Consider the following 23,852-nt stretch of genomic DNA (forward strand, 5'->3'; position numbering starts at 1 on the left):
AGAATCTAGGGGGAGTTGATGGAAATGAGGGGCGAATTAAAAAGTGTTAGTGTGGGATTAATGTGAATTGTAGTTGATGGTTAGCACAGACTCAAAGGGCTGAAGGGCCTATTTCAGTGCTGCATGACTATGACTTTAACCTTAACACACATATCTTTGCTCATGGTTTTTGATTATCTATTGGCCTATCTCCTTATACGGCTCGGTGCCATAGTTTGATTGTGCTCTCACTATGGAAATGTTTGCAATGTTCAAGGTGATAAGTAAATGCAAGGTGTTGTTGCTTGTGCATTGTTGACTGCTTGGGAGGTCCCTGGACGCATTTCATGTCAACGTTAATGAGGTTGCAAAACCTGCAGCCTCTGGCTCCTTGTGAAAGCGAGAACACTAAAAACTGCAACGTGCATCTGGGAGTGGGATCTCCAGAGACCCCAGCCTTGTCCCTGGACAAGTCCAATGTGTAGATCACGCGATGCATCGACACTAAACGCAAAACAACTGAAGACACATTCTCAACTGCTCGCACTTGAAAGGCAGCTTTCAACCTATTAATCTCAATAACGTCAACTATAGATACGTTCTCAGGGAATATCTGAGAAATCAGACAGACGCTGGTAAGTAAATTCATGAAGAGAATAAAAGTCATATATTAGTTATATATCAACGTTGGTTTGGATTCATTACAGGAGGTTTATTCAGAAACTATAGCATTAGTGCTGTGTACTACTTGGTATTTATCTGAAAGGTTAAACATTGATTGCACTGTTATCTCTGCAGGAGGATGTATATGTTTCTGGAGTTTATGTACATTATATATAATAATGGCAGTTGGCATAACTATAATATTTGCAATAAACAAAGCCTCACATAGTCTTCCTCAGCTTTGCAGATGTCATGCGTTGATTCAGTGTTGGCTGTAGCTGAGTTTATCACACTCTCACTACTCTACCAGACGGTTCATGTTCCAGACCAAAGCTTTTAGCACATAAACTCTGTCGGATTCCCCATTGCAGAATCGAGGGTGTGCTGCATTAGTGATGGTGCTACCTTTTGGATGTGTTATTGAACTAGCGTCTCCTCGTTTTACTCAGGTGGATGCAAAATTAGCTAGGCCACTGAAAAAACAATGAGGGGGTTCTTCCAATGTCCTGGGGAAATGAATTGCTCAGCTAACTTCACAAAAAAATGATCGTGTGTTGATTATTCTTTTCTATTGTGGGACCTTAATGTGAGAAAATGACACAGAGTGCTGGAGTAACTCAGTGGGTCAGCCAGCATCACTGGAGAACATGGACAGGTGATGTTTCGTATTAGGACCCTTCTTTGGACTGATTAATTCCTGATTTGCAATATCAGCAAAAAACAAACCAACAAACCGCTGGCGTAACTCAGCATCTGTGGGCAGCCAACGTTTCGAGTCAGGACCCATCTTCAGATTTTTAATAATGATTACACTTCAATAAATCAGTTAATCGATAAATTTGCCTTTGGGTAAACTTGAAATTGATAAAAAAAAAGAGCAAAAATGTACGTGCACAGTTCCTTAAGGACAGTAGGTCAGTAAATGAGTTGGAAATGCATACAGAATGCCTGCCATAACCAGCTGATGTACAGAAGATCAGGGAATTTATGCTGGAACTGTATACAACATTAGTAAGACCACAGGTTCGTTCTTTGTTCAGATGCAGTCACAATGTAGGAGATATGTGATTACAATGGGGCTGGTGCAGAGATTCACATCTCTTGTAGCTTTTTCCAGATCTGGAAAATCGCAGAGGGAATATCAAGGGGATTGAAGAACAATCACATACACCCCCTCTAACCACATCCATTGCATTTGGTGCTCCCAATGTGGCCCGTTTTACATTGGCGAGACAAAGTGTAGATTAGGCGACCATTTCTCTGAACATTTGCTCTTGGTCCACTGGTCTGCTGGATCTTCTGGGTGCTAATCATTTCAACTCCACTTCTCATTCCCATACCAACCTTTTTGTCTCAGGCCTCCTCCATTGCAAGAGTGATGCCACACACAAACTGGAGGTACAGCACCTCATATTCAGCTTGGATAGCTTACAACCCAATGGTAGGACAATTGAAAGATACATTTTAGACAAAAAACAAATACCCCCCCCCCATTCCAAAACCCTCTGTATCCCTCCCCCCATTCTTTCCCTGTGCCCAACCTGGATGTGCACCCATTTCTTCCTCTATCCTGTCTTTCCCTTCCCCATATCACCTTGCACCTAAATCCCCTCCCCTGGCTACAATCAGTCTGAAGAATGGTCCCTACCTGAAATGTCACATATCCATTCCCTTCACACAGGCTGCCTGACTCGTTGAGTTACGCCAGTGTTTTGTATCTTTTTAAAAAATAACATAGGGTTGTGATGAACGAGAAGTAGAAAGAATATATAATTGTCTGAAAAGTGTGCAGGGAATATTTACGAGCAAGTTACCAGGACATGAGGGCCTGAACTATAGGGAAAGGCTGAGCAGGTTAGAACTTTATTCCTTGGAGTGCAGGATGCTGAGAAGTGATGTTATTTAAGTGTATAAAGTCATGAAGGGAATAGATAGGGTTGGTGAATGCACAGAGACATTTCCCCTGATGTGAGGAACCAAGAAACAGAGGGCATAGGTTGAAGGTGAGTGGGACTAGATACCCAAGGGGCAACCATTTCACAGAGGGTGATGGGTATATGGAAGGAGCTGTAAGAAGAAGTTGTGCAGGCTGGTACTACAAGAACATTTAAATGACACTTGGACAGGTACATAGATAGGAAAGGTTTATAGGGATATGGCCCAGACGCAGGCAGGTGGGACTAGTGTAGATAGGGCATTTTGGTCAGCATGGACAAGTTGGGTCAAAGGATCTGTTTCTGTGCTGTACAACTCTATGACTATAATTTTACAAAATTGAGGGGCCTAGGTAAACAAAAAGACCTTGTTTCCTTTTGAGAGAGGCAAAAGATCTCAGTAAACATAGTTTTAAACTATTTGTTAGAGGTACGGAGATGTGATTAGGGGAAACGTTTTCATCCAGAGAGTGGTGGGTGTCTGCAGGGTTGGGAAATTCAGGGACCCATGTTGTGGTTATTCACTGCTCGTATGTGTAGCAGGAAGGCTGGGATCTGCAGGTTAGTGGTATGCCGGAAAGGCTGCGAGGTTGATCAGCCAGCAGAGGCTGCTGCCAGGAATGTTCCCTGACCTGGAGTTTAATCCAAGTAAGTGTACAGTGTTGCATTTTGGAAAGTCAAATATCAGGGGGAAGTATATAGTTAATGACGAGACACATAACAGCATTGATGTACAGAACAATCTTGGGGTCCAAATGTCTAAAGCTCTCTGAAAGTGACAGCACAAGTGACATGCAGCACCTCTGGAGAACATGGATAGGTGATGTTTCAGGTAGAAAGCCCTTCATTAGATTGATTATGGGGGAGGGACAGGGGGAGAGAAATCTGGGAGAGAGAAGCAGGACAAAGTGTGGCAGGTAAAAAGTGTGGACACAAGCAAGGGGGGGGGGGGGGGGGGGGGGGGGGGGTGAAAGTAGGGGGAGAAATGGGTGGGAGTCTAGGTGGGGCACGAGCACTTGCTCTGAGTCAATACCTCCAGAGCACTAGGGGCCGCTGTTGCCGCCACCCGGGCACACGTGACCCGCCAACGCCCTCCGCTGTGCGAGTGCGTCAGGGCCGGCGGACGCGCGCGCGCGTGCACTGGTCCTGAGCCGAACGCGGTGCGCGCGCGTGCACGAGTGTACGTGCGCGCGGGGGGCTCGAGGCGCGAGAGCGTGGGGTTTCCCGAGCTGCGAGCAGGGGCGAGTGCCGCACCGCGCCCATCCCGCCGGAGCCACTGTCTCCGTGTAATGGCCGCCGCCCGCCGCGCCTAGTCTAGTCCGCCTCAGGTCGCCGCCACATCGAGCCGGGCAGACAGACAGACCCAGCCGCACGCACCGCGCAGCCTTCACTTCACCCCCACCTGCACCGCAGTGCTCACAGCCGACGCCGAGGAGGAACGAAAGCCACAGCGCAGTCGGCCCCGAAGCGCGACGGTTGGCGCCGAGCCCCGGGCCGAGAGCGGTCAATGTGAGCGGCAGCCCGCCGGGTGAGTGAGGGCGGAGAGGCAGGGGCAGGCCGCGTGTGGGGGTGGCGAGGGGAGGCCGCCGCCATTGGGGGTCTATCTCGGTGTGGGGTACAACTGGGGATGTGGGGGTAGGGATCGGCTGTGTGTGGATGGGATGCCGCCCTCCCTCCCTCATGAATGGATCCCCCGCCCTGGGCCCACTCGGCAAACATGGCGCTTGCCGCCGCCGCCCAGCTTCCCTCCTTCCCTTTATTCCCGATTTGGGGCTCCGGGACCGGTCCGACGTCCAGTGGTCGGTCGAGCCGGACGCTGCCTGGCTGGGTGGCTGCTGTTGAAGCCCCATCACAACGGGGGGGCTGTGACCGTGGCGTCGCCCACGGGCTTGGCCAGTCTCTGTCTCCCGACTGAGCCATCGCGATCGGGACTCGGGGACTGTTGTATGGGAATATCTCCATCTTCATGTAAGAAGGAGTCGTGCCTTGCCTTGTTGAAACTAGGTGGGGTCTTAAGATTAGGCAAGGATTTTTCTTTACATCCGTGTAACATACACTGACGACCAAAGACGTTTCATGAAATGCCGAGTTGACGGCTTGAATTGGGTAATAGGAAATAGACAGGTGGGGTCCTGCTGCATTTAAACCAGTCCTTTCTGTGTCTGAAATTGCATTACAATGTACTAGAAATTTCACGTATGCTTCACATAATTAAAGTCCAAAAAGCGAACACAAGGTATATTTCTGGATAATTGTTCTTGATCTCTGCTTGATGCATACACTAAAAGGTGGTTATAAATATACAGGGATAATTTTAGAAAATAAATCTAACATTTGAAACACAATTGACTTGTTTATTTTCCTTCCTCATTCCCTTGGATGTATCACTTGCCACCTCTAACTACTACCTATGTGATCCACCCCTAACTACTACCTATGTGATCTGCTTTTGTAAAGCATTTTTTTAGGTGGTCTGAGGATATTCCAAGTGATTTATTTCCTTTCCCCATTACTTATAAGTACAACGACTGGGAATATGAGAAAAGATGGCGTTAACTCTTCATTAAATATATTTGTGTCCAGGTTATACCATTTATAAATTATATCTAATCTAATCTAATTATGAGACCAGATAATTATGTTAATGTTGAGATATTTTATATCTTCTTCAGTATCGAAGGGGATACAACAGACTGACCTGTAGACTTGGTTTCAAGCCATCAACTTGACATATTTTTTGCTGCAAAATGTGTTCAGTATTAAATTGTCATCTGTAATTATGATTCTCACTCAAAAAATCCTGTTAATCCAAATTAATTATAACATTTGGGTATAGTTTGGAGGATAAATCAAAGCCATGGAATGTTGCTCCCAGCTGATAATTGGAATTTGTAGTACATGGAATTAAAATACTCAAACTTTGATATACCAGGACGTAGCACAAGTAGTTTTAATGCAGTCTAATTTTCCAAAAATGGTATGGAAACTATTCTTTCCTCCATCTTCGCCAAGAATCTGTGGTACGTATATAGTTTTCTGGAAATTTTCTTTGTAGATGTTCACAACACGTTTTGACATATTTAAATTATGTATTATATATACACAGTAGTCTACCATTTGCAGATTTCAAAAGTATTGGTAAAGAGTGCTCAAAACCATTTGCAATTATTCAATAAAATTATAGCATAGGAAGGCAGCATTGCAGTCTGTCTGCAAGCCATAAAGGGATCTTTTGGGGCGAATTCCACTTCTGAGCGCTTGGTTTGTATCTTTATAGGTTGATGAGAGTTTTGTGCTGAGAGTTTCAGGTTCCATATTTTCCAGGCAGTAGCTTCCTGAATCTCATTCTATGGTGAAACAAATTTATTTATCTTTCTATCAATAGCCATAATTTTATGCCACCCTTGTTATTGATCTCCCGAAGGATGGAAATACCCTTCAGCCCAACTCATCCAGACCGATCTAAGATCATCTCATTTACCCACAACCTCAACATTTCCGATCTATTGACCTTTCTAATCACTCCTTTTAACTGCTTTGTTTTGGTATCAGTGAAGAATATCCACTTCTGCATTCATGGTGTTAATAATATGTTCTATATCTAAAATGATTCTTTGTCTTATTTTATTTAGATTTTTGTGACTATAATGTATTCAGTAGGGTTTTTGTCTTGATATAACAGAATAGTTGTAAATGCATTTTTTAAAACATCTTTTGGGTCTTTATTTCTCTCCTTTTGCGAATATTTGGCTTCCCTAAATTACTAATTCCACTAATACAATTTTATCCTCAAATGTGGTATCGCGCACTTGCCAGTGATAATTTCTTCTGATCCAGCTTGTTCTTTATTCAGTGTGGTCATTGATTTCAGTTGATTTTTTTCTTATCACAGGGTTACTTATTTTTTTTATTAAATAACAGATGACTTGGAGTTTGGCAAAAACATGAAACGTCTGTGATGCCCAGGAGTGTTCAGCTGGTTTCTGAACTTGGGAGTATGTTGAAACCTCAAATCTGTTTTTATATTACTGTTTTGAGTTTGTTCACTCTTGCTATTGGCAAATAAAAATTTCATTTTTATATTCGGATGCCAATGTGGTGGGCTGTTTTCCTCTTAAAATTGCATTGCTAGGGTGTTCCAGGTTACATTTATTCCAAAATGTTGAGGCACCATAGTGTAACCTGGAAGCGGCATGGACAATCTAGCTCCATGGATCTGTTCCACCATTCAGCTGATTGAAGCCAATTTTTCCTTTAGCTTTATCTTCCTATCTTATCATTATTATTCTGTCTAATTTCAATCAATTTGGGAGCTGCTGCTTTATGAGAGAAAATTCCAGATTTCCACTATTGTGAAAAGGTGTTTCCTGTTTATTCCTGATTTGATTTTAACCATTTAATCCTTGACTATTGTAAGTTGATGCATTTCTCCATTCGTATCTAATCTTTTTGAGTACTGGACCCCAAAACTAAACAGTGCTGTATATTGGGCACTAATTTCTTAACGTCACCCATTCCTTCTCTCCAGAGATGCTGCCTGTCCTGCTGAGTTACTCCAGCAATTTGGTTTAAACTAGCATCTGCAGTTCCTTCCTACACATTCCTACTGATTTCTTAATGATGGATTGCTAATCAATGGAATATAAGTTCAGTTCTCGATATAGTGAGTTGAAATGAGAATTGGAATTTTTAAGAATACACAGAAGCAGACATAAAACTACCCTGAAATAAGTCTGCTTCGACAGACTTGGTCAGCCGCCCCTCTTCCTCTCTCCTTGGGCTTAAGACTATCTGAAACTCTGTGTCCATAATCTAGCATATACAGAATTTCTTCACCTCTGCTTCCTGAAATATGTTTGTCTTTTTAAATTTCTCATCCATATTTTTAAACTGCTTCATTAGTTCCTCCATTTCAGTAACATTCTTCAAGTCAGCAATCTTGTACATTTGTACATCATTGATTTTAATTATAACACCGTTGTCCACTTTACATTCAGCTACTGTGGCCTTGGGGTTTAGAATTGTCACAAATTCCCTCTTCCACCGCACCCTTGCAAGAGGCGTCGAAACCATGACTTTGCTTAACGATTTGTCATCTGACGAGTAGCTACTTGTGTAGTTTGGTCTTTTAAAAGATAATACTTCAATGTGGTATCTGCAGTGCTTTTATTAGTTGCAATATATATGAATACAAACTTGTATGGAAGGGAATCTGGTCTGGCCTATTTCCTTCTCTGGTCTCTCCTAACTCCCCTGTGTGGAAATTAACTTCATTGTATCAATTGAATGTAGCTAACAACGGTTAATGATTGCTGGCCTTGCCATTCACTTGATCTTACAGTCTCAATATGAATTCTGAACCTGCATGATTCTTGGGTGGGGAGGGTGTTAAAAGTCACTTCTATGTTTTTTTACAATGTGAAATGTAGGCTGGAATTATTGATTTGGATGTGCAGGTTTGAGATTTTTTGCATGTTTAAGGTAACTTCATAGTTAAAATTCCAAACATCGAGACAAAATACCAGTAAAGGTTTTTTCCTTTCTTTAGCAAGGTGAACATGTGACTTTCCACAGTGACAAAATGGGATTATTCTTTGGCCATCAACCCATGTGAACCACATGTTCCAATGTGAGTTGGCAGGAGGAGTGTTATATTTGTATCGGGTATGTGGGAAGTAAAATGACCTTAAAAAAAAGTCTGCTGTTTTTACAGCAGTTGCATCTCAGTTACAGACCATAACACAGAAATTAGGGCTTCTATTATCCTTCTAGACTGTTAGTACTGAGTGTACATATGCTGCCATCTAAATCTGCTCAATAAAAAGTACCTTCTAGATTAGGCAGGATATAGTTTAATCCTGATTATATCAATTCATTTGCAGTATATCATTTCAAGCTTATCCTGTTTTCCAAAATGGCATTACTTGCAATGCTGTGATGCTTTCAGTCTCCAGTTCCATTAAAAGTGCATTAATTTTAAGAAGCTGATTATTATGGAACAATTTGTTTTATTACAGATGTCCTTGTTTTTCTATGGGCGTCTGTGCCAGGGGAGATGTTTTTCCGCCTGAATCAGGGAGGTGGTTAGCTCACTTGTTAGTGTAGTGTTTCCACCGGGAGCAAATGAGCTATTGTCAGCACTGCAGGAAATGGATGGCGGTTCCAGGCTTTCTATCTGCGTGCCATTATTTGAAGCTATTTGAGGCCATTTATTGTGGCATTAATGCATTAATGGGTTTTTATTATAAACATAAGTTGATGGAGGCTGAAATAAATACAGATGTTGGACTCCCTCAAGCTGCTTCAAGTTTTAAATATTCCAGAATTAAGTACTTTCATTTAAGGTCCTATGATTTCTTGTCCTTTTCTGACGCGCATTAAATGCCAGTTAGCCAAGAGCATTAATGTCTGTTTTGTATTCTTTGCAACTTAGAATTTAGTTTGTCCTTGATATATATTTAATTGTTTTCATAATAACTTTAACTGTGGTTTGTCATGAAAATGTTTCAAAAAAAGTGGCTAATGAGAAATAAAAGAAAATCAACATAAAAGGAACAAAATACATTTTGACGTTTAAGCATTGAGCCTCTGAGGTAAATTTTTTTTTGTCCTTCCTCTATCTAGTCGGTCATTCTTTGGGAAGTGCTAACATTTGTGTTACAGCACTTTTTTGGCAAACATAACATTGAAGATTAGGAAAGGAGAAGCAACCATTTTGATTTAGCGCAAGTTAATTTGCATTACCGGAACATTCATTCAAAGTGCAGTTCTTTTTGGACATTTTTTGCATTCTATTGGTTATATAACCGTGTATCCAATTCTTAATGATACTTGGCTAATTTGATTTTTTTTGGCTGTAGATATGAAATTAATGAATCAGGTTATTAATTAGGAGCAGCATCTCTTGCCCTTTTTGAATTTTTTAAAGTCCACTCTATTAGCCATGTGGTATTTTTATCTGTGGAATGTACACACAAGGATGAAAAATATTTATTGAGATCTTTAGTTCCCCCGAGAACATTGAGTCTGGAGGAACATGGGGACTGGTGTCCTGCATAGGTCAGACCAGAGGGTATGATTGGGAATGATCTTTCCTCGAATTGGTGAATAAACCGTCTGCTTCCAAAATGATCGCATTTACTGAATCATATTTGCTGCTGAGATATGTTTAATACTGCTCCTCTCTTCCCTATAATTAAGTCCACTGCTATAATTTGTAGTTTGCTCTGTCCATTATCGAAAATGCACCATACTACATGGTTAAGTCACAATATCGTTTGCTGCAGCGCTGTGCATTTTTGTATATTGGAAGTCAATATTGGAATTTTTTGCACAAAAGTTGTGCATTAGATTTCAAGGTATGAAATGGTGAACCATGACTACTGAGCCTTTTCTTACTGTCAGGTGCTATGTTGATTTGGGCCCATGTTGGTGCTAAGATATATAGTCAGTGAGCATCTTGATTTCTGGAATATTTGACAAGTAATTATAAGTTCTTAATATTTTGTTTCAAGTTAGAGCTGATCATGGTGAACTGGTCTGGCTCAATCAATAGTAACTAGAATATCAGCCAGAGATATGTGCAAGAAGGATGCAGATGCTGGTTTAAACAGAAGACGACACAACCGACTGGAGTAACTCAGCAGGACAGGCAGCATCTCTGGAGAGAAGGAATGGGTGATGTTTTGGGTTGAGACCCTTCTTCAGACGTTGGATTCCATGCAAGATTTGGGTCGAGAACCCTTCTTCAGCCAGAGATAATTACATATCATGCATGCTGTGCTTCAAGTATCCATTTTTGCTAAGGATGTGGCAAACTAAGACATTGTATGGAGGGAAATATAGTTTTTAAAAAAATGTTTTCAGCTTTACACTTTGAATCAATGAAGAAAATGTAAGTTAAAGGGCATATCTGCAAATATTGGTTCTGATGTTAAGGTGTAGCCATGACAACTGGAAACCTTAAAGATAATATGTCATTTGATTGTTCTGAATTTCTATAGATTAGAGTAAAGGTCAAACTAAATTTAATAAGTTTGAACAGGCATTTTAGTAACCTTGAATTTGTGTTGAATGCAGAGCAATGTGTGCATTTAATCTTGAGATTGTTATAGTGCTTATGTAAAAGAGTAGGTATTCTATATTTAATTTCCAGAGGAATTGTAACTTAAAGTATCGGTGTGTCAGTAACTCTCTATGGACTAAAAATGTTGCAGCGTGTAAAGCTATTACATTAGTATTTGGGTTCATGCAGAAAGTACTGATCAAAATTATTTATTGCCATTCAAAAAGATTTCTAATCTATCATTTGAAAGAAACGCTTTGTGTAAGATGTTTTGAAGTCCTTGGTGTGAATTGTGTACCATCTGCTTAGATGTGATGGGTGTGGCTTCCTTGAATCTGCAGGGGGAAAAACTATCTTCAGAATGAAATGTATTTTTCTTCCACTGCAGATAAGATATCTGATCAAATTTGATTTAGCTCGTGTAACAAACCAGAAATCTGAAAGAGAAATTCTGGTAATGTTTAACAAAACTACTGTTACATTTTAGTTGCTGAACTTGTATTTTTTTTTTTAAATCATTTTTGGATTTTTTTATTTTTTACTATTGGATCTTACTATTTGAAAACAAAATATTCATGTAGTTCTTAATTATTAACTGAAGGATTAACAGAATTTTACATTAAAAATAGAATAAACTACTTAACCAGTTCAGAATATTTTGACGGCCAGAGGTTGAATCTTCCTAGTCATGGTGGCGCAGTGGTAGAGTTGCTGCCATAGCGAATGCAGCGCCGGAGACCTAGGTCCGATCCCGACTACGGGTGCTTGTCTGTACGGAGTTTGTACGTTCTCCCCGTGACTTCCATGGATTTTGCTTCGAGAACTTCGGTTTCAGGAGTAAAATTAAGTATTTGAGATTATAGCAATATTTTAACTAACAGTTCTTTGTGGGTGCAAGTAAGGGTTAATTTCAGATTTGCTATTGTCGAATGCATCAGATGAATATCTGGGTTGCTATTGCAACTTCAGTCTCAAACTCAGTACTGGGGATGGAGATCTGGAAAAAATATTGTCAAGACTGGAATGTATTGTTTGAGATATTATGTAAACTGGGATTGCTTTGTTCGGAGAAGAAGTGTACAATTAGACCTCGATGGGTGAGGACTAACCATAGGACTTGAGCAATGAACCTCCTCCACTAAAGAGTGGCGGGGACCTTGAATTTGCAATTTTAAAAATTGATAAACTCTTCATCACATTTTGAAGATATCTGAATGAGCTCTCTATGATGTAGCACATAGTAGTATGGACCAAAGTGGAATTAACCTAATGATCATAACCATGGGCATTTATTGGCCAAATATCTATCTCCTGTATCATATTTTTGAAAAACAGCTTTAAACTTTCATGTTCTCAATGCTCCCAAAATAGTAGTGGCGTTAACATGTAAAAGGCCCATCAACTGGTAAAGAAGAAATTGCGCTATGAATTTCTATTCACCAGAATTTGCTGTACAATTTGCATCACATTATTGTCAGCTAATTCTCTGCCACCAATGTGGTTTGAAATTGCTGCATTTGCACATTAATTGCCAATTAGCTTGCTGCAGAAAGTATGGCTCTGGCTACAAGATAATTACCTTTGCTGATAAGGTTTGTTATTGCAGTGGTACTCAACCTCTGGGGCAAAAGGGAACAGTTGAAGCTGCAGGCCCATTTCTATAAGTAGTAATTGAGATTTTAATTTTTATCGCTTTAACTTTATTTCAATTCAATCCATCTTTTCTTTTTAATTCACCTGCTCAATGGTACTTGATTTGACTAGATTACCTGACTGTCTTTTTTTAAATCTCAGTGCAAATCTTTGTATTCACCAAGAACTCTGTTGCCATATTTTCTACTTGCGCATTATCAGCAATTTTACGGGGCAGAAAATTTGGTGGCAACGGGTGAAGAGAATATTTATAACGGGAAACTCAATGTTGAGCAAAATCTAGGTCATGGCCTGAAAAAATGAATTTAATCTGAAGACATTTATTTTTATTTCTTTTATGCTAACATTTTAGAATTTTGCTGATGGGCACAAGTCTTGAATGTTGTTGCCTTACATTAGAGCAATTTGTTTTCATGATTGTCCAAATTAAGAAAACAACTTTTCATTTACTTTTCCTGTGTGCGAGTGACAACTGCAGCATTAACACATGTTTCACACATGTTAGAAAAGTATTTAATCATGAAATGCGGTCGACTTCCTGAAGATTTGCATTTATAAAATGTTTTAAGACTTTGATCCTGCTTATTACTAAACTGCCAAATCATCATTTTTAGTCTGAATGGAAAGCAAAGGACAAAATTTTGAACTGCACAGCCTTTTCGGAAAAATGACGATCAAAAGTCTACATGTCTCTGGATGGGGAAGAAATAATAGGCATGTCAAAGAGCCTGACTGGAATTAGCATTGTAATTATTAATCTCTACACTGGATGTCAGGGCAATAACAGCACGTTGTACTCTTTTTAATGTACTTTACCTGGTGCGTAAATCTTAAAGATTATTTGATAAATATTATTGCTCTTTGTAGCTTCCACTGTGCTTGGATGTTCTCTTTAGGTTATTATGGATCGGATTTCTCAAGAATTAATGCATAGTTGTGCTCTGTGATGCTTGGTTTCATGTTGAGGGCACAAGATCCAGAAATAGAAGGAGAAGTGGGTTGGTTGAACTACACCCCCTGCAACTCCTTAATAAGATTGAGCAGTACAAGCATAAGCTGATTGTGAGAGGACCAATGTGATATAAAGGGATTCAGATAATAACATCATAAAAGGAATTGAGGATTGTGCCAGACTAGAAATAAACTGATGATTGAAAGCATTTTGTAAGTGTGTATCAGCAAAGAATGAGTGGGTATATTTCTAATGATATTATGTTAGTCTTCCATATTTATCTTCAGAAGTAAAAATGTAGTATTAATTATTTTAAGATGGGCTCTGAGATGGTTACCCGACTCACGGATTCTTTCATATGTGTAACGAATAATTGTTATCAATGCCTAATTTAGTCTTTGAACAAATACTATACTTGTAGTTTTGTATTCAAGTTGAAATGTTATCTAGTTTCTTTGCTTTCCTCTTTATTAGAGTTAAGGACAGGCATTTTAATGAGGTGAAAAAAAATAACATTGTATGTTATATTTTACTATTAATGAGTGTCAATCCATTTTGTACGGTTTCTATTCTTGAGCCAGAAAATTCTTGCTCAAAATAAATGTAAGTTAAACTTTACATCAAACTGCACATTGAACAAGTGTTTTCACAAAGTTCAATGCAGAAAGCCAGAGTAAAGTTGACCCCATGTTACAGTGTTGGTGGAGGTGGTTGCATTCCTAGAAAGCTGTCCATTTTGTGATTTTTCCATAATGCAAATCCGCATCTCCATATGCATCAAGGGAGTTGAAAAATATAACTTACATTGACCTATTCACAAATTACACAAGAACTTTATTCCATATCTCAGATTTTTAGTGATTTGAGAATTCTGGTGTGGAGATTTTCCAGAACCTGAATGGCTATAACATGGGATTCACCTATATTTAAGTAAATTAAGCTCGGCAGTCTGAATTTAGTGCTAAAGGGCATGGGTTACTGTGAGCAGCTCCTACTCATAATATGTACCCTCCATATAATACACCATCTAAAAAAAGTAATGTTTCAATGTGAGGCTGGCATTCTCACTGGTGCAGCTGAATTGCTGTTGTGCTTTGAGACAAAGAAAATGGAAATACTCGGTGGTGTAACAATGTTAGAAAGCAGAAGTAATCCATTTTCCAAAATTGATAGTGACTGATTTTGCCCTAGTACAAATCTAATAAAAATCAGACAAATAAATAATCTGTTTTACAGTATTGATTTATTAGTAAATTTGAAATTAGAATTATTTTAATTGTACTAAAATCCCAGAATTATGAAAAATTCGCAGTCTCGTGTTTACTTGGATTCGATGTATTAAACAGCTATCAGTAATTTAAATAACCATTTGAGAGTTTTAACTTTGCCTCATAAATTGACTTAATGAGCTTCAACATAAAATAGATACAGACTACCCAAGTTATTACATACCTCTTTATAACAGATCTCTATTGTACAAATTAAATCTGTTTTTTATTGGGAACATGGACAATGTTTGCTGTTTCACGAGTGACCGTTAAGTGGTTGGAGTGAATCTTGGCTCGGTCTCTGTTCGCATGACTTGCTTAGTGTATGATTATTGGCTGTCTATATATTTACTCCACTTACTCGATTCTTCTCCCACCCCCGATGGTCTGTTATAACAAGAGGCTATCTGTATACTAACCTACAGTTCTTAAACATCAGTTTGTTGAAATGTTGTGAGATTACAAATCGGTTGGAGGGATCTAGGTATTGTGCATGAATCACGAGTTGGAAGTAGTTGGAAAAACAAATGATATCGTGTTTCCACGTTTGGTTGATTCAACTATGTATCTGGCCACTTTTTAAAATGCTATGACTGTCTGTCAAGGGAAGAAAGTCTCCCTGAAATCCTCTAAATTTTTCAATCCTTTCTCCAGGTCTGAGGAATCTCATTTTACATTTCCCAATCAAAGCTTCCTCTGCTCCACGGTAAACAGACCCAGTTCGCATAACTGAAACTCAAGTTTCTCCTCAACAGAAATGCAACATCCTGATGAATTTCCTCTGATCAATGTTTTGGAGCAAAGGTCCCTGCTATTGTGTTCATTGCCCTGACTAATAAAGGCCATATGTAGCAATGTTACAAAATTTTGAGATTAAAAAAATCAAGTCTGTAATTTATCCCATCAGATAAAGCATAAAAAGAAGTTTAATTTGACACCTAATTCACTTTCATATCTCATGTATTAAAAAAGTTATGGCCATTTTCATACTCGGAAATTAGCATCTTGTTCCCTATTGATTTTCTATGGACGTAACAAAAAAGCTGTGATCGTGGACAGTCAAAAGCCCATAACTTTCTTAAAAATTAAGAGAACTGAATGAAATTTTCAGTTATCATAGATTGAAGCATTCTGAAACAAATATAAAATAATCTTACTTGGATGACCTGAAATTAAAGCATATAATTAGTTACCCAAGTGTAGCTAATTTCAAACTTCAATTACTAGATCTAAACGTCTATCCATTTCTTAATAAATGATTAACATTTTTAAATAGCCTAAGTGTGCAAATAATATTCATAAATAATTCACAATAAAACATGATTTTTAAATCTCATTTACATTAATTTATAGGCCAAATGGAAGGAATTTAGTGTTCAATTGCTGTAAATTAAAGTCCATTTTAAATCAGCTTTCTAATGGGATCCTGTGAACGCGCTGGTTTAGAACGTTCACATTGCGGTAGATTTGTACCCTCAAATGCCCAGAAAAATACTGCGGGATATAATGGGGCCAAAATGAGCTACTCGCAATATTAAACTTTGTATAAAGGGATCTTAAGAAGCCCTTTTTAATGTAAAAATAAGCTACATACCTTCTGTGGTTTGCTCTATGAGACCCTGTCGGTGGTCGCGGGTTTAGAGATTGATTTTTAAACTACTATAACTATTATCCAAGGCCTTTAAAACTAATAATAGCTTTTGCGACGGGGTCTTCCAGCGATTTTTCGTTAATAATTAACAAGGCTGAACATCTTCGATTTGAACAGCCTAGAGAAAATCGCGTTTTAAACCCGCCCCCCTCTAAACGGCGCCAAAATCGCGCACACCCGCAGCGACAGATTTTCAGCGACGCTTCAGGTAGGCTTTGCAACATACCTACCATATGTACCCATTATCACGTTATGTACCTGTACAGCCACCTTCAAGGATCTTTGGACGTATGCCAAGTTCCCTTTGTTTCTCAATACTCCCTCGCAAAGATCTTATAGCGAGCAGGATGGTCCACTCCGCTAAAAAACCGTAGTAGGGTCATGGGTAATCTTCAGCGCCATTTCCGCAACCGGCTTCTGTCATGGCGTCAAGCTAATTCAGGGAGATTCTGCTATATCAAGCTGAGAGATTAAAGGATAGACACAAAATGCAGCGGGTCGGGGGGGCATTTCTGGACAAAAGGAATAGGTGACATTTCAGGTCGAGACCCATCTTCAGACTGAGTCGGGGAAAGAGGAACTCAAACCATCCTCCTCCCTCCGACCAGGAGCGATCGCCCCCCCCTCCCCCTCCTTTTTTTGTTAAACATCTATTTTCCGTTTCGTTTTTTCAATTTCCCCCTTACCATTCCCGTACTTTATCGATAGTTTCTATGACCCGCTTGATGTCATCTTTCGCCCTGCTCCTCAAAGATCTTATAGCGAACTTTGCTGCTCCTGGTCTCGGCCCGCACCGATCTGCCGGACATGCTGTGTGTGTGTGTTTGTTTGGCGGAGTCTGAGGGGAGAAGCGCCGGCACCAAGAACGCGCAGACAAACGGACGAAAGCAACGATCATAGAGCGGAATAGGTGACCAAAGGTCCTTGTAGGTGACATTTCGGGTCGAGACTCTTCCTCAGACTGAGTCAGTGGAAAGAGGAGCAAGAGAGAAGAAGGGTCTCGACCCGAAATGTCCACCTATGCTGCTCTATGATCGTTGCCTTCGTTCGCTCGCTCTTGCTCCCAAACAAACACACGCACGGATAGCATGTCCGGCAGATCGGTGCGGGCCGAGACCAGGAGCCGGGCGAAGGATGACATCAAACGGGTCATGGCAGCTATCGAAAAAGTCGACCCGAAATATCACCTAGTCCTCTCCAGAGATGCTGCCTGATCCGCTGATTTACTGCAGCCTTTGGTGTCTGTCTTCAGTTTAAACCAGCATCTGCAGTTCCTCCCTGTACAAGGTAGGTGCCGTTTAAAAAGTAAATAAAAAAAAAACACATTTAAAAACACATAAACTGTTCCCCCGCAACGTTGCGAGAGGCATAACTGAAGTCGGGTCGGGGTTACTGAAATGACAGAAGTTACGCTTGGTTCGTACTACACCTCAGTCCATTGTATTTCGCAGGAGTGGACCATCTTGCTCGCTATAAGATCTTTGCTCCCTCGCACCCTACCATCCATTGTCCTTCACTAATTGGTGCTCCCAAAATGTATCAATTGGCTTAATGGCAAGGAGGCTGGAGTTTAGCAATGAGGAAATGTTGTTACATCAATAGGATTGAGCTCCCATCTTTGTGTATTATACACAGTTTGTTCTTATTTAAGAGAGGATTATACTAGCACCGGAGATGATCCTATTATGTGGCTATAACTTTATGACTCAATTTCAACTGGTGGGGAGAATATTGAACTAGGGTATGTAGTTAAAAGATAAGGGTGTGAACATTTACAACTGAGGTACAGGTCCACCAATGATTTTCTGGCACCCTTGGTTCCAGAGCTTTTCTGGATTATCTGTTTTGCTGAATCGGCAGAGGTCAAGGCCTCGGGAGTCCGATGGTCCACCAAAGCCACCAAGATTGCTGCTCGCAAAGTCAGCTTCGGAAGTCAGTTATGGGAAATGATCGGCTGGGCCGGAGTTCCAGAGCCCCAGCGGCAGGGGGAATTTGACCCACCAATCAGCTATGGGAAGGTTCTGCTGGCTCCGACCAGGCCGGAGTTCCAGAACCCAGGCTGCAGAGTATAAATACGACTGGCTAAAGGAGGTGCCAGCCACCAGTTTACAGAAAATCGGCGGTGGACTTGTACGTGGAAACTTTTTTTCCAAAAGGTGGCAAATCTCTAGGATTTTGTATTCCAGAAGTAGATCATTTGGGGACATTATGGGAAACGGCAAGAGGCAGATCAACCATGATATTGAATAGCATCAGGCTTGAGGAACAGGGGGCTGAACATTCCTTTCTTTGTTCTTGTGTTTCAATTAAACTATTGATATTTCACTTTAAACGTTTAGGAGGAGCTAAGTCACTGTAACCTCCAGAAAGAGATCTGCATGCTACTGTAAATGTCCTTGAAAGATAGAAGCTTTTTTCAGCTTTTCTTGGTGCTGTATTGCACAATCCATCCATAGAGAATTTGAGTATCAAATCAGTCCCTCCAATGGCACACGGAGGAAACACTGCACATTGTATTATAGGCTGTAAAAGGCAAAATACATTTTAAATGCCTTTGAATGTCAAAGATTAAAAATCAGTTCAAACTTATTTTAAGCAAAGCCAAAACAATTAAACAATGAGTTTATCAAATTCTCCTTTGCTTCACAATCCTATAATGCTCATTTAAATCATCAGAATCAAGAATCCTGAGGCCATCCTAATCTTGCATGGAATCCAATGTCTGAAACATAGAAAATAGGTGCAGGAGGAGGCCCTTCGAGCCAGCACCGCCATTCATTGTGATCATGGCTGATCGTCCCCTATCAATAACCCGTGCCTGCCTTCTCCCCATATCCCTTGACTCCACAAGCCCCTAGAGCTCTATCTAACTCTCTTAAATCCATCCAGTGACTTGGCCTCCACTACCCTCTGTGGCAGGGAATTCCATAAATTCACAACTCTCTGGGTGAAAAAGTTTTTCCTCACCTCAGTCTTAAATGACCTCCCCTTTATTTTAAGACTGGCCCCTGGTTCTGGACTCGCCCAACATTGGGAACATTTTCCCTGCATCTAGCTTGTCCAGTCCTTTTATAATTTTATATATTTCTATAAGATAACCCCTCATCCTTCTAAACTCCAGTGAATACAAGCCTAGTCTTTTCAATCTTTCCTCATATGACAGTCCCACCATCCCAGGGATCAATCTCATGAACCTACGCTGCACTGCCTCAATCACAAGAATGTCCTTCAAATTAGGAGACCAAAACTGTACACAACACTCCAGATGTGGTCTCACCAGAGCCCCATACAACTGCAGAAGAACCTCTTTACTGCTATACTGAAATCCTCTTGTTATTAAAGCCAACATTCCATTAGCTTTCTTCACTGCCTGCTTTCAGTGACGCCCAGGCCTCGCTGCACCTCCCCTAACCTAACCCCATTGAGATAATAATCTGCCCCCTTGTTTTTGCCGCCAAAGTGGATAACCTCACATTTATCTATATTATACTGCATCTGCCACGCATCTGCCCACTCACTCAACCTGTCCAGGTCACCCTGCAACCTCCTAACATCCTCTTCACCGTTCACATTGCCACCCAGCTTTGTGTCATCCGCAAACTTGCTAGTGTTGCTCCTAATTCCCTCTTCCAAATCGTTAATATATATGGTAAACAGTTGCAGCCCCTTGCGGCACTCCACTCGCCACTACCTGCCATTCTGAAAAGGACCCGTTCACTCTTACTCTTTGCTTCCGGTCTGCCAACCAATTTTCTATCCATGTCAACACCCTACCCCAACACCACGTGCTCTAATTTTAGTCACCAGTCTCCCGTGCGCGACATTATCAAAGGCTTTCTGAAAGTCTAGATACACTACATCCACTGGCACCCCTTCATCCATTTTACTTGTCACATCCTCAAAAAATTCCAGAAGATTAGTCAAGCATGATTTCCCTTTCATAAATCCATGTTGACTTGGACTAATCCTTTTACTGCTATCCAAATGCCCCATTATTACCTCTTTAATAATTGACTCCAGCATCTTTCCCACCACCGGTCAGGCTAACTGGTCTGTAATTCCCCGTTTTCTCTCTCGCTCCTTTCTTGAAAAGTGGGATAACATTAGCTGTCCTCCAATCCACAGGAACTGATCCTGAATCTATTGAACATTGGAAAATGATCACCAATGCGTCCACTATTTCTAGAGCCACCTCCCTGAGTACCCTGGGATGCAGGCCATCAGGTCCAGGGGATTTATCATCCTTCAGTCCCATTAGCCTACCCAATACTATTTCTCGCCTAATGAAAATGTCTTTCAGTTCCTCTACCCCCTGAGATCCTCTGTCCTCAAGTAAATCTGGGAGATTGTTTGTGTCTTCCTTAGTGAAGACAGATCCGAAGTACCTATTTAACTCTTCTGCCATTTCCTTGTTGCCCATAATAATTTCACCCGTGTCTGCCTTCCAGGGACCCACATTTGACTTTGCTACTTTTTTTCCCTTAACATATCTAAAGAAGCTTTTACTGTCATTCTTTATATTCCTGGCCAGCTTCCCTTCGTACTTCATCTTTTCAGCCCTTATTGCCAGTTTTGTTTCCTTCAGTTGTCCTATGAAAGTTTCCCAATCCTCGGGCTTTCGGCTACTCTTTGCTGTGTTATACATGAAGACGGGTCTCGACCCGAAACATCACCCATTCCTTCTCTCCAGAGATGCTGCCTGTCCTGCTGAGTTACTCCAGCTTTTTGTGTTTACTAATAGATCCTTGACGGCTAGTGGCCAATAAGTCTGGATCTTCCACATTCTGGACGAGCTACCTAATAAATTAAAATAATTCTCTTTGGTCTTGATGGCCGTTATCATTAAGGCTTTAGAAATTATTTATCCAGTTGGGTGACTAATAGCTCACTGTATGAAGAGGCTCATTAAAATATGTTGCTTAAGTTCAGTTTCCAGAGTTTATTAGAATGGGCAAGAAATGTATTTGGCGACAAGTGGCTATGTATTTGAGGATGAAAGAGTCATGTATCCACACTGCATATTGGGTAGTGTCTCAAATTTAATTAAACTGGTTCTTGGAGTCATTTGACATTTCATGTAGCATGGGAATGCAAGTTTTATGCCATCTCTGTCCAGGGAACTGTTTCAAGGGTAAATGGACATGCTGAACTTATATTGATTAGTTTCACTGGCATTTTTAGTTTGGTATCTTGTGGCTTTTATCCATCCTTGTCTTCCCCTTTTCAAAGTAAGCACTTCTTGAGATCTGAAGAGACTGCAGATGAAGGAATCTGGAGCAAAAAAACAAAGATCTGTTATTTAAATACTACCACTGCTGTTGTGTATACAATACCAAACATCAAGTAATCTCATAATTAACCATAAAGTATCCTGCTGTTACATCTTTGTCAGTAACGCATCTTTCTTGGTCAATAATGTTTATAAGATTAGAATCAAGGTGTACATGTGCTTGTATCTTTTAACCTGCAATTACCATGCCCCAGTGGATCTATCTAACATGCAGATTGGTTGATGTAAAACATGGCTCTTTCATTCTCAACTACATATCTACTTCATTCCAACTATATATTTCTTGTCCAAATTATTGCCCATCTGCTGTCCAAAATCTTGCCCATACTAATAAACTCGAACTGAACTTAAGCATCCCATTTAAATGTGGCATTGTATAATCAATGTCCAAAAATATAATTTGAGCCTCTTCGAAGTTGGAATTTTTTTTTTGACTTCCTGTTCAATTTCATGCAGCTGTCTAATTGTTTAATTTAATAGTCATAGTAGTTAAATTAAAAGTAATCCATGGAATCATATTCAGATTCTACCGTAACATGTGAAATTTAAATTCAGTTAACCTGGAACTTTTAGAACATAACCAGCCCTAAGTAACAACGACAAAATTACTGGGATGGTGGTAAAGCCCCATCTGCTTCACCAATATTGTGAAGGAGAAGAAATCTATCTTTCTGTTCTAGCCTATATAGAGCTGCAGCAATGTGGTTGACTCCTAAATGCCACCTGACATTACTTAGCAAGTAATTCTCTACAGGGGCTGGCTATTGGTGATGTACTATAAATGTTAGCTGTGGCCGTGATGCAATTTTTTAAAAATGGTACTGAAACATTTGTCACATCCCCATAATCTAGGTCAGTTGAGAATGTATCTTGTTTTTATATAGTATCTTTGCAACCAGTGAAAATGCTTTTAAGTGCAGTTAGTGTTGAAGTAAAGGTCAGGAATTCACTTGTGATTAGCTTTTAACACACCATCCTCCATGTTAAATGGATTATCTCTATGGATTTTCGCCATTTCAACAATGTTCCCTTACTGGACGTAACTTATTTTCCCCTCTATTATGCATTCCATAAAGACAATTGCATGATTTTTTCATCAACTTGGCCAGTGGGCTGAGGAATGGCAGATGGAGTTTAATTCAGACAAATGCGAGGTGTTGCATTTTAGGAAGTCAATCTAGGGTAGGACTTGCACTGTAAATGGTAGCGCTCTAGCAGTTATATAGAAAAGAGACCTGGTGGTGCAGTTACGTAGTTTGAAAGTGGTGATAGGGTTAAACATGATTGCCTTCGGCTAGGGTATTGAGTTATAGGGATATTGTGTCCAGCTGTACAGGTGACTGGTATGGCCACATTTGGAGCATGTGTACAGATATGGTCGCTCTGGTTTTGGAAGAATGAAGACTGAAATGTTGAGAAATTCTTCAGAAGTTGGCGAATCATTCCATTTGTTAAGCTATAAGTTGATCACTATAAGTTGCGGTAAGCTATTGTTGGTTAGACTCAAAATGGAGATTGATTTCTGGATACTAGGTGAATCAATGCATTCAGGGATAGTGCGGAGGATCAACCATGATCTCTTTGCAGTGGATGAGCAGGCCTGAGTGGCCTATTCCCATTTATTTCTCTTGATTTCTCTCGCAAGAGTATACAGGACCTTGCTTTCATATCTCATCTGAAAATGGTTCATTTGACAGCACAGTGATCCCTTTTCAAAAAAAATATTTTCAATCAGATACGTTAAAATCTTAAACAATTAGTTGGAAAATAATCTGTTAACATTTTATATGCAGATTTTTGCAGGTGGCAACTCCATACAGATGTTGAGTAACCAACAGTATACACCCTCACTGTTGCTGTTGTAAAGGACCTTTGTTTCTATAAGATGACACCATGAATTCATGCACACTGAAATGTCAGTTCAAGCTACAAAATAAATTGCCATTATTCAGCCATTGTTTGCTCCTAACTGAATGTTGATGCAAAAATTACAATAATTTTCTTATTTCAAAGACTAAATTGCCAAGTTTAGAAATAAAGGATACAGAGGAACCTGCATATCGAAAGAGAGACATATTTATACAGTATCGTTTACTCCCCCTTCAGGACATCACAAAGCAGACTGCAGCTTGTACATTTCGAAAGATAAACACAATGCTGGAGTAGCTCAGCGGGTCATCTCTGGAGAAAATAGATAGGTGATGTTTTGCGTCGGGACCCTTCACATTGATTGTAGAGAGGAGGAAGTGCAAGCAGGAAAAGGCTTTTGGAATATGGTTCAATGTTGTGGCGGTTAGTTAATGTAGATCACACATTCGTATGGTAGCACGATAACATCTTGCCTAATTATCTGTTCTAGTCGAGTTAGTGGGTAAATATTGATCAGTTCATAAATTA

The 23,852-nt window shown here is 40.1% G+C and overlaps 1 protein-coding gene across 3 annotated transcripts in view; it reads left to right on the top strand.

The window, feature by feature from the left end:
- The first annotated feature begins 3,787 nt into the window (after positions 1 to 3,787).
- Positions 3,788 to 23,852, top strand: part of gnb1 (G protein subunit beta 1) — a 62,630-nt gene continuing 42,565 nt past the window's right edge. Inside the window, exon 1 of one of the 3 annotated variants that reach the window (XM_033047892.1) lies at positions 3,788 to 4,104. The gene's annotated coding sequence lies outside the window, so the exon portion shown is untranslated. Of the gene's footprint in view, positions 4,105 to 8,124; positions 8,206 to 23,852 lie in introns of those variants that run through there. The other 2 variants (XM_033047893.1, XM_033047894.1) reach the window with 2 other exon arrangements.

This window comes from Amblyraja radiata, chromosome 31 (assembly GCF_010909765.2).
Source record: "Amblyraja radiata isolate CabotCenter1 chromosome 31, sAmbRad1.1.pri, whole genome shotgun sequence".
Classification (NCBI taxonomy): domain Eukaryota; kingdom Metazoa; phylum Chordata; class Chondrichthyes; order Rajiformes; family Rajidae; genus Amblyraja; species Amblyraja radiata.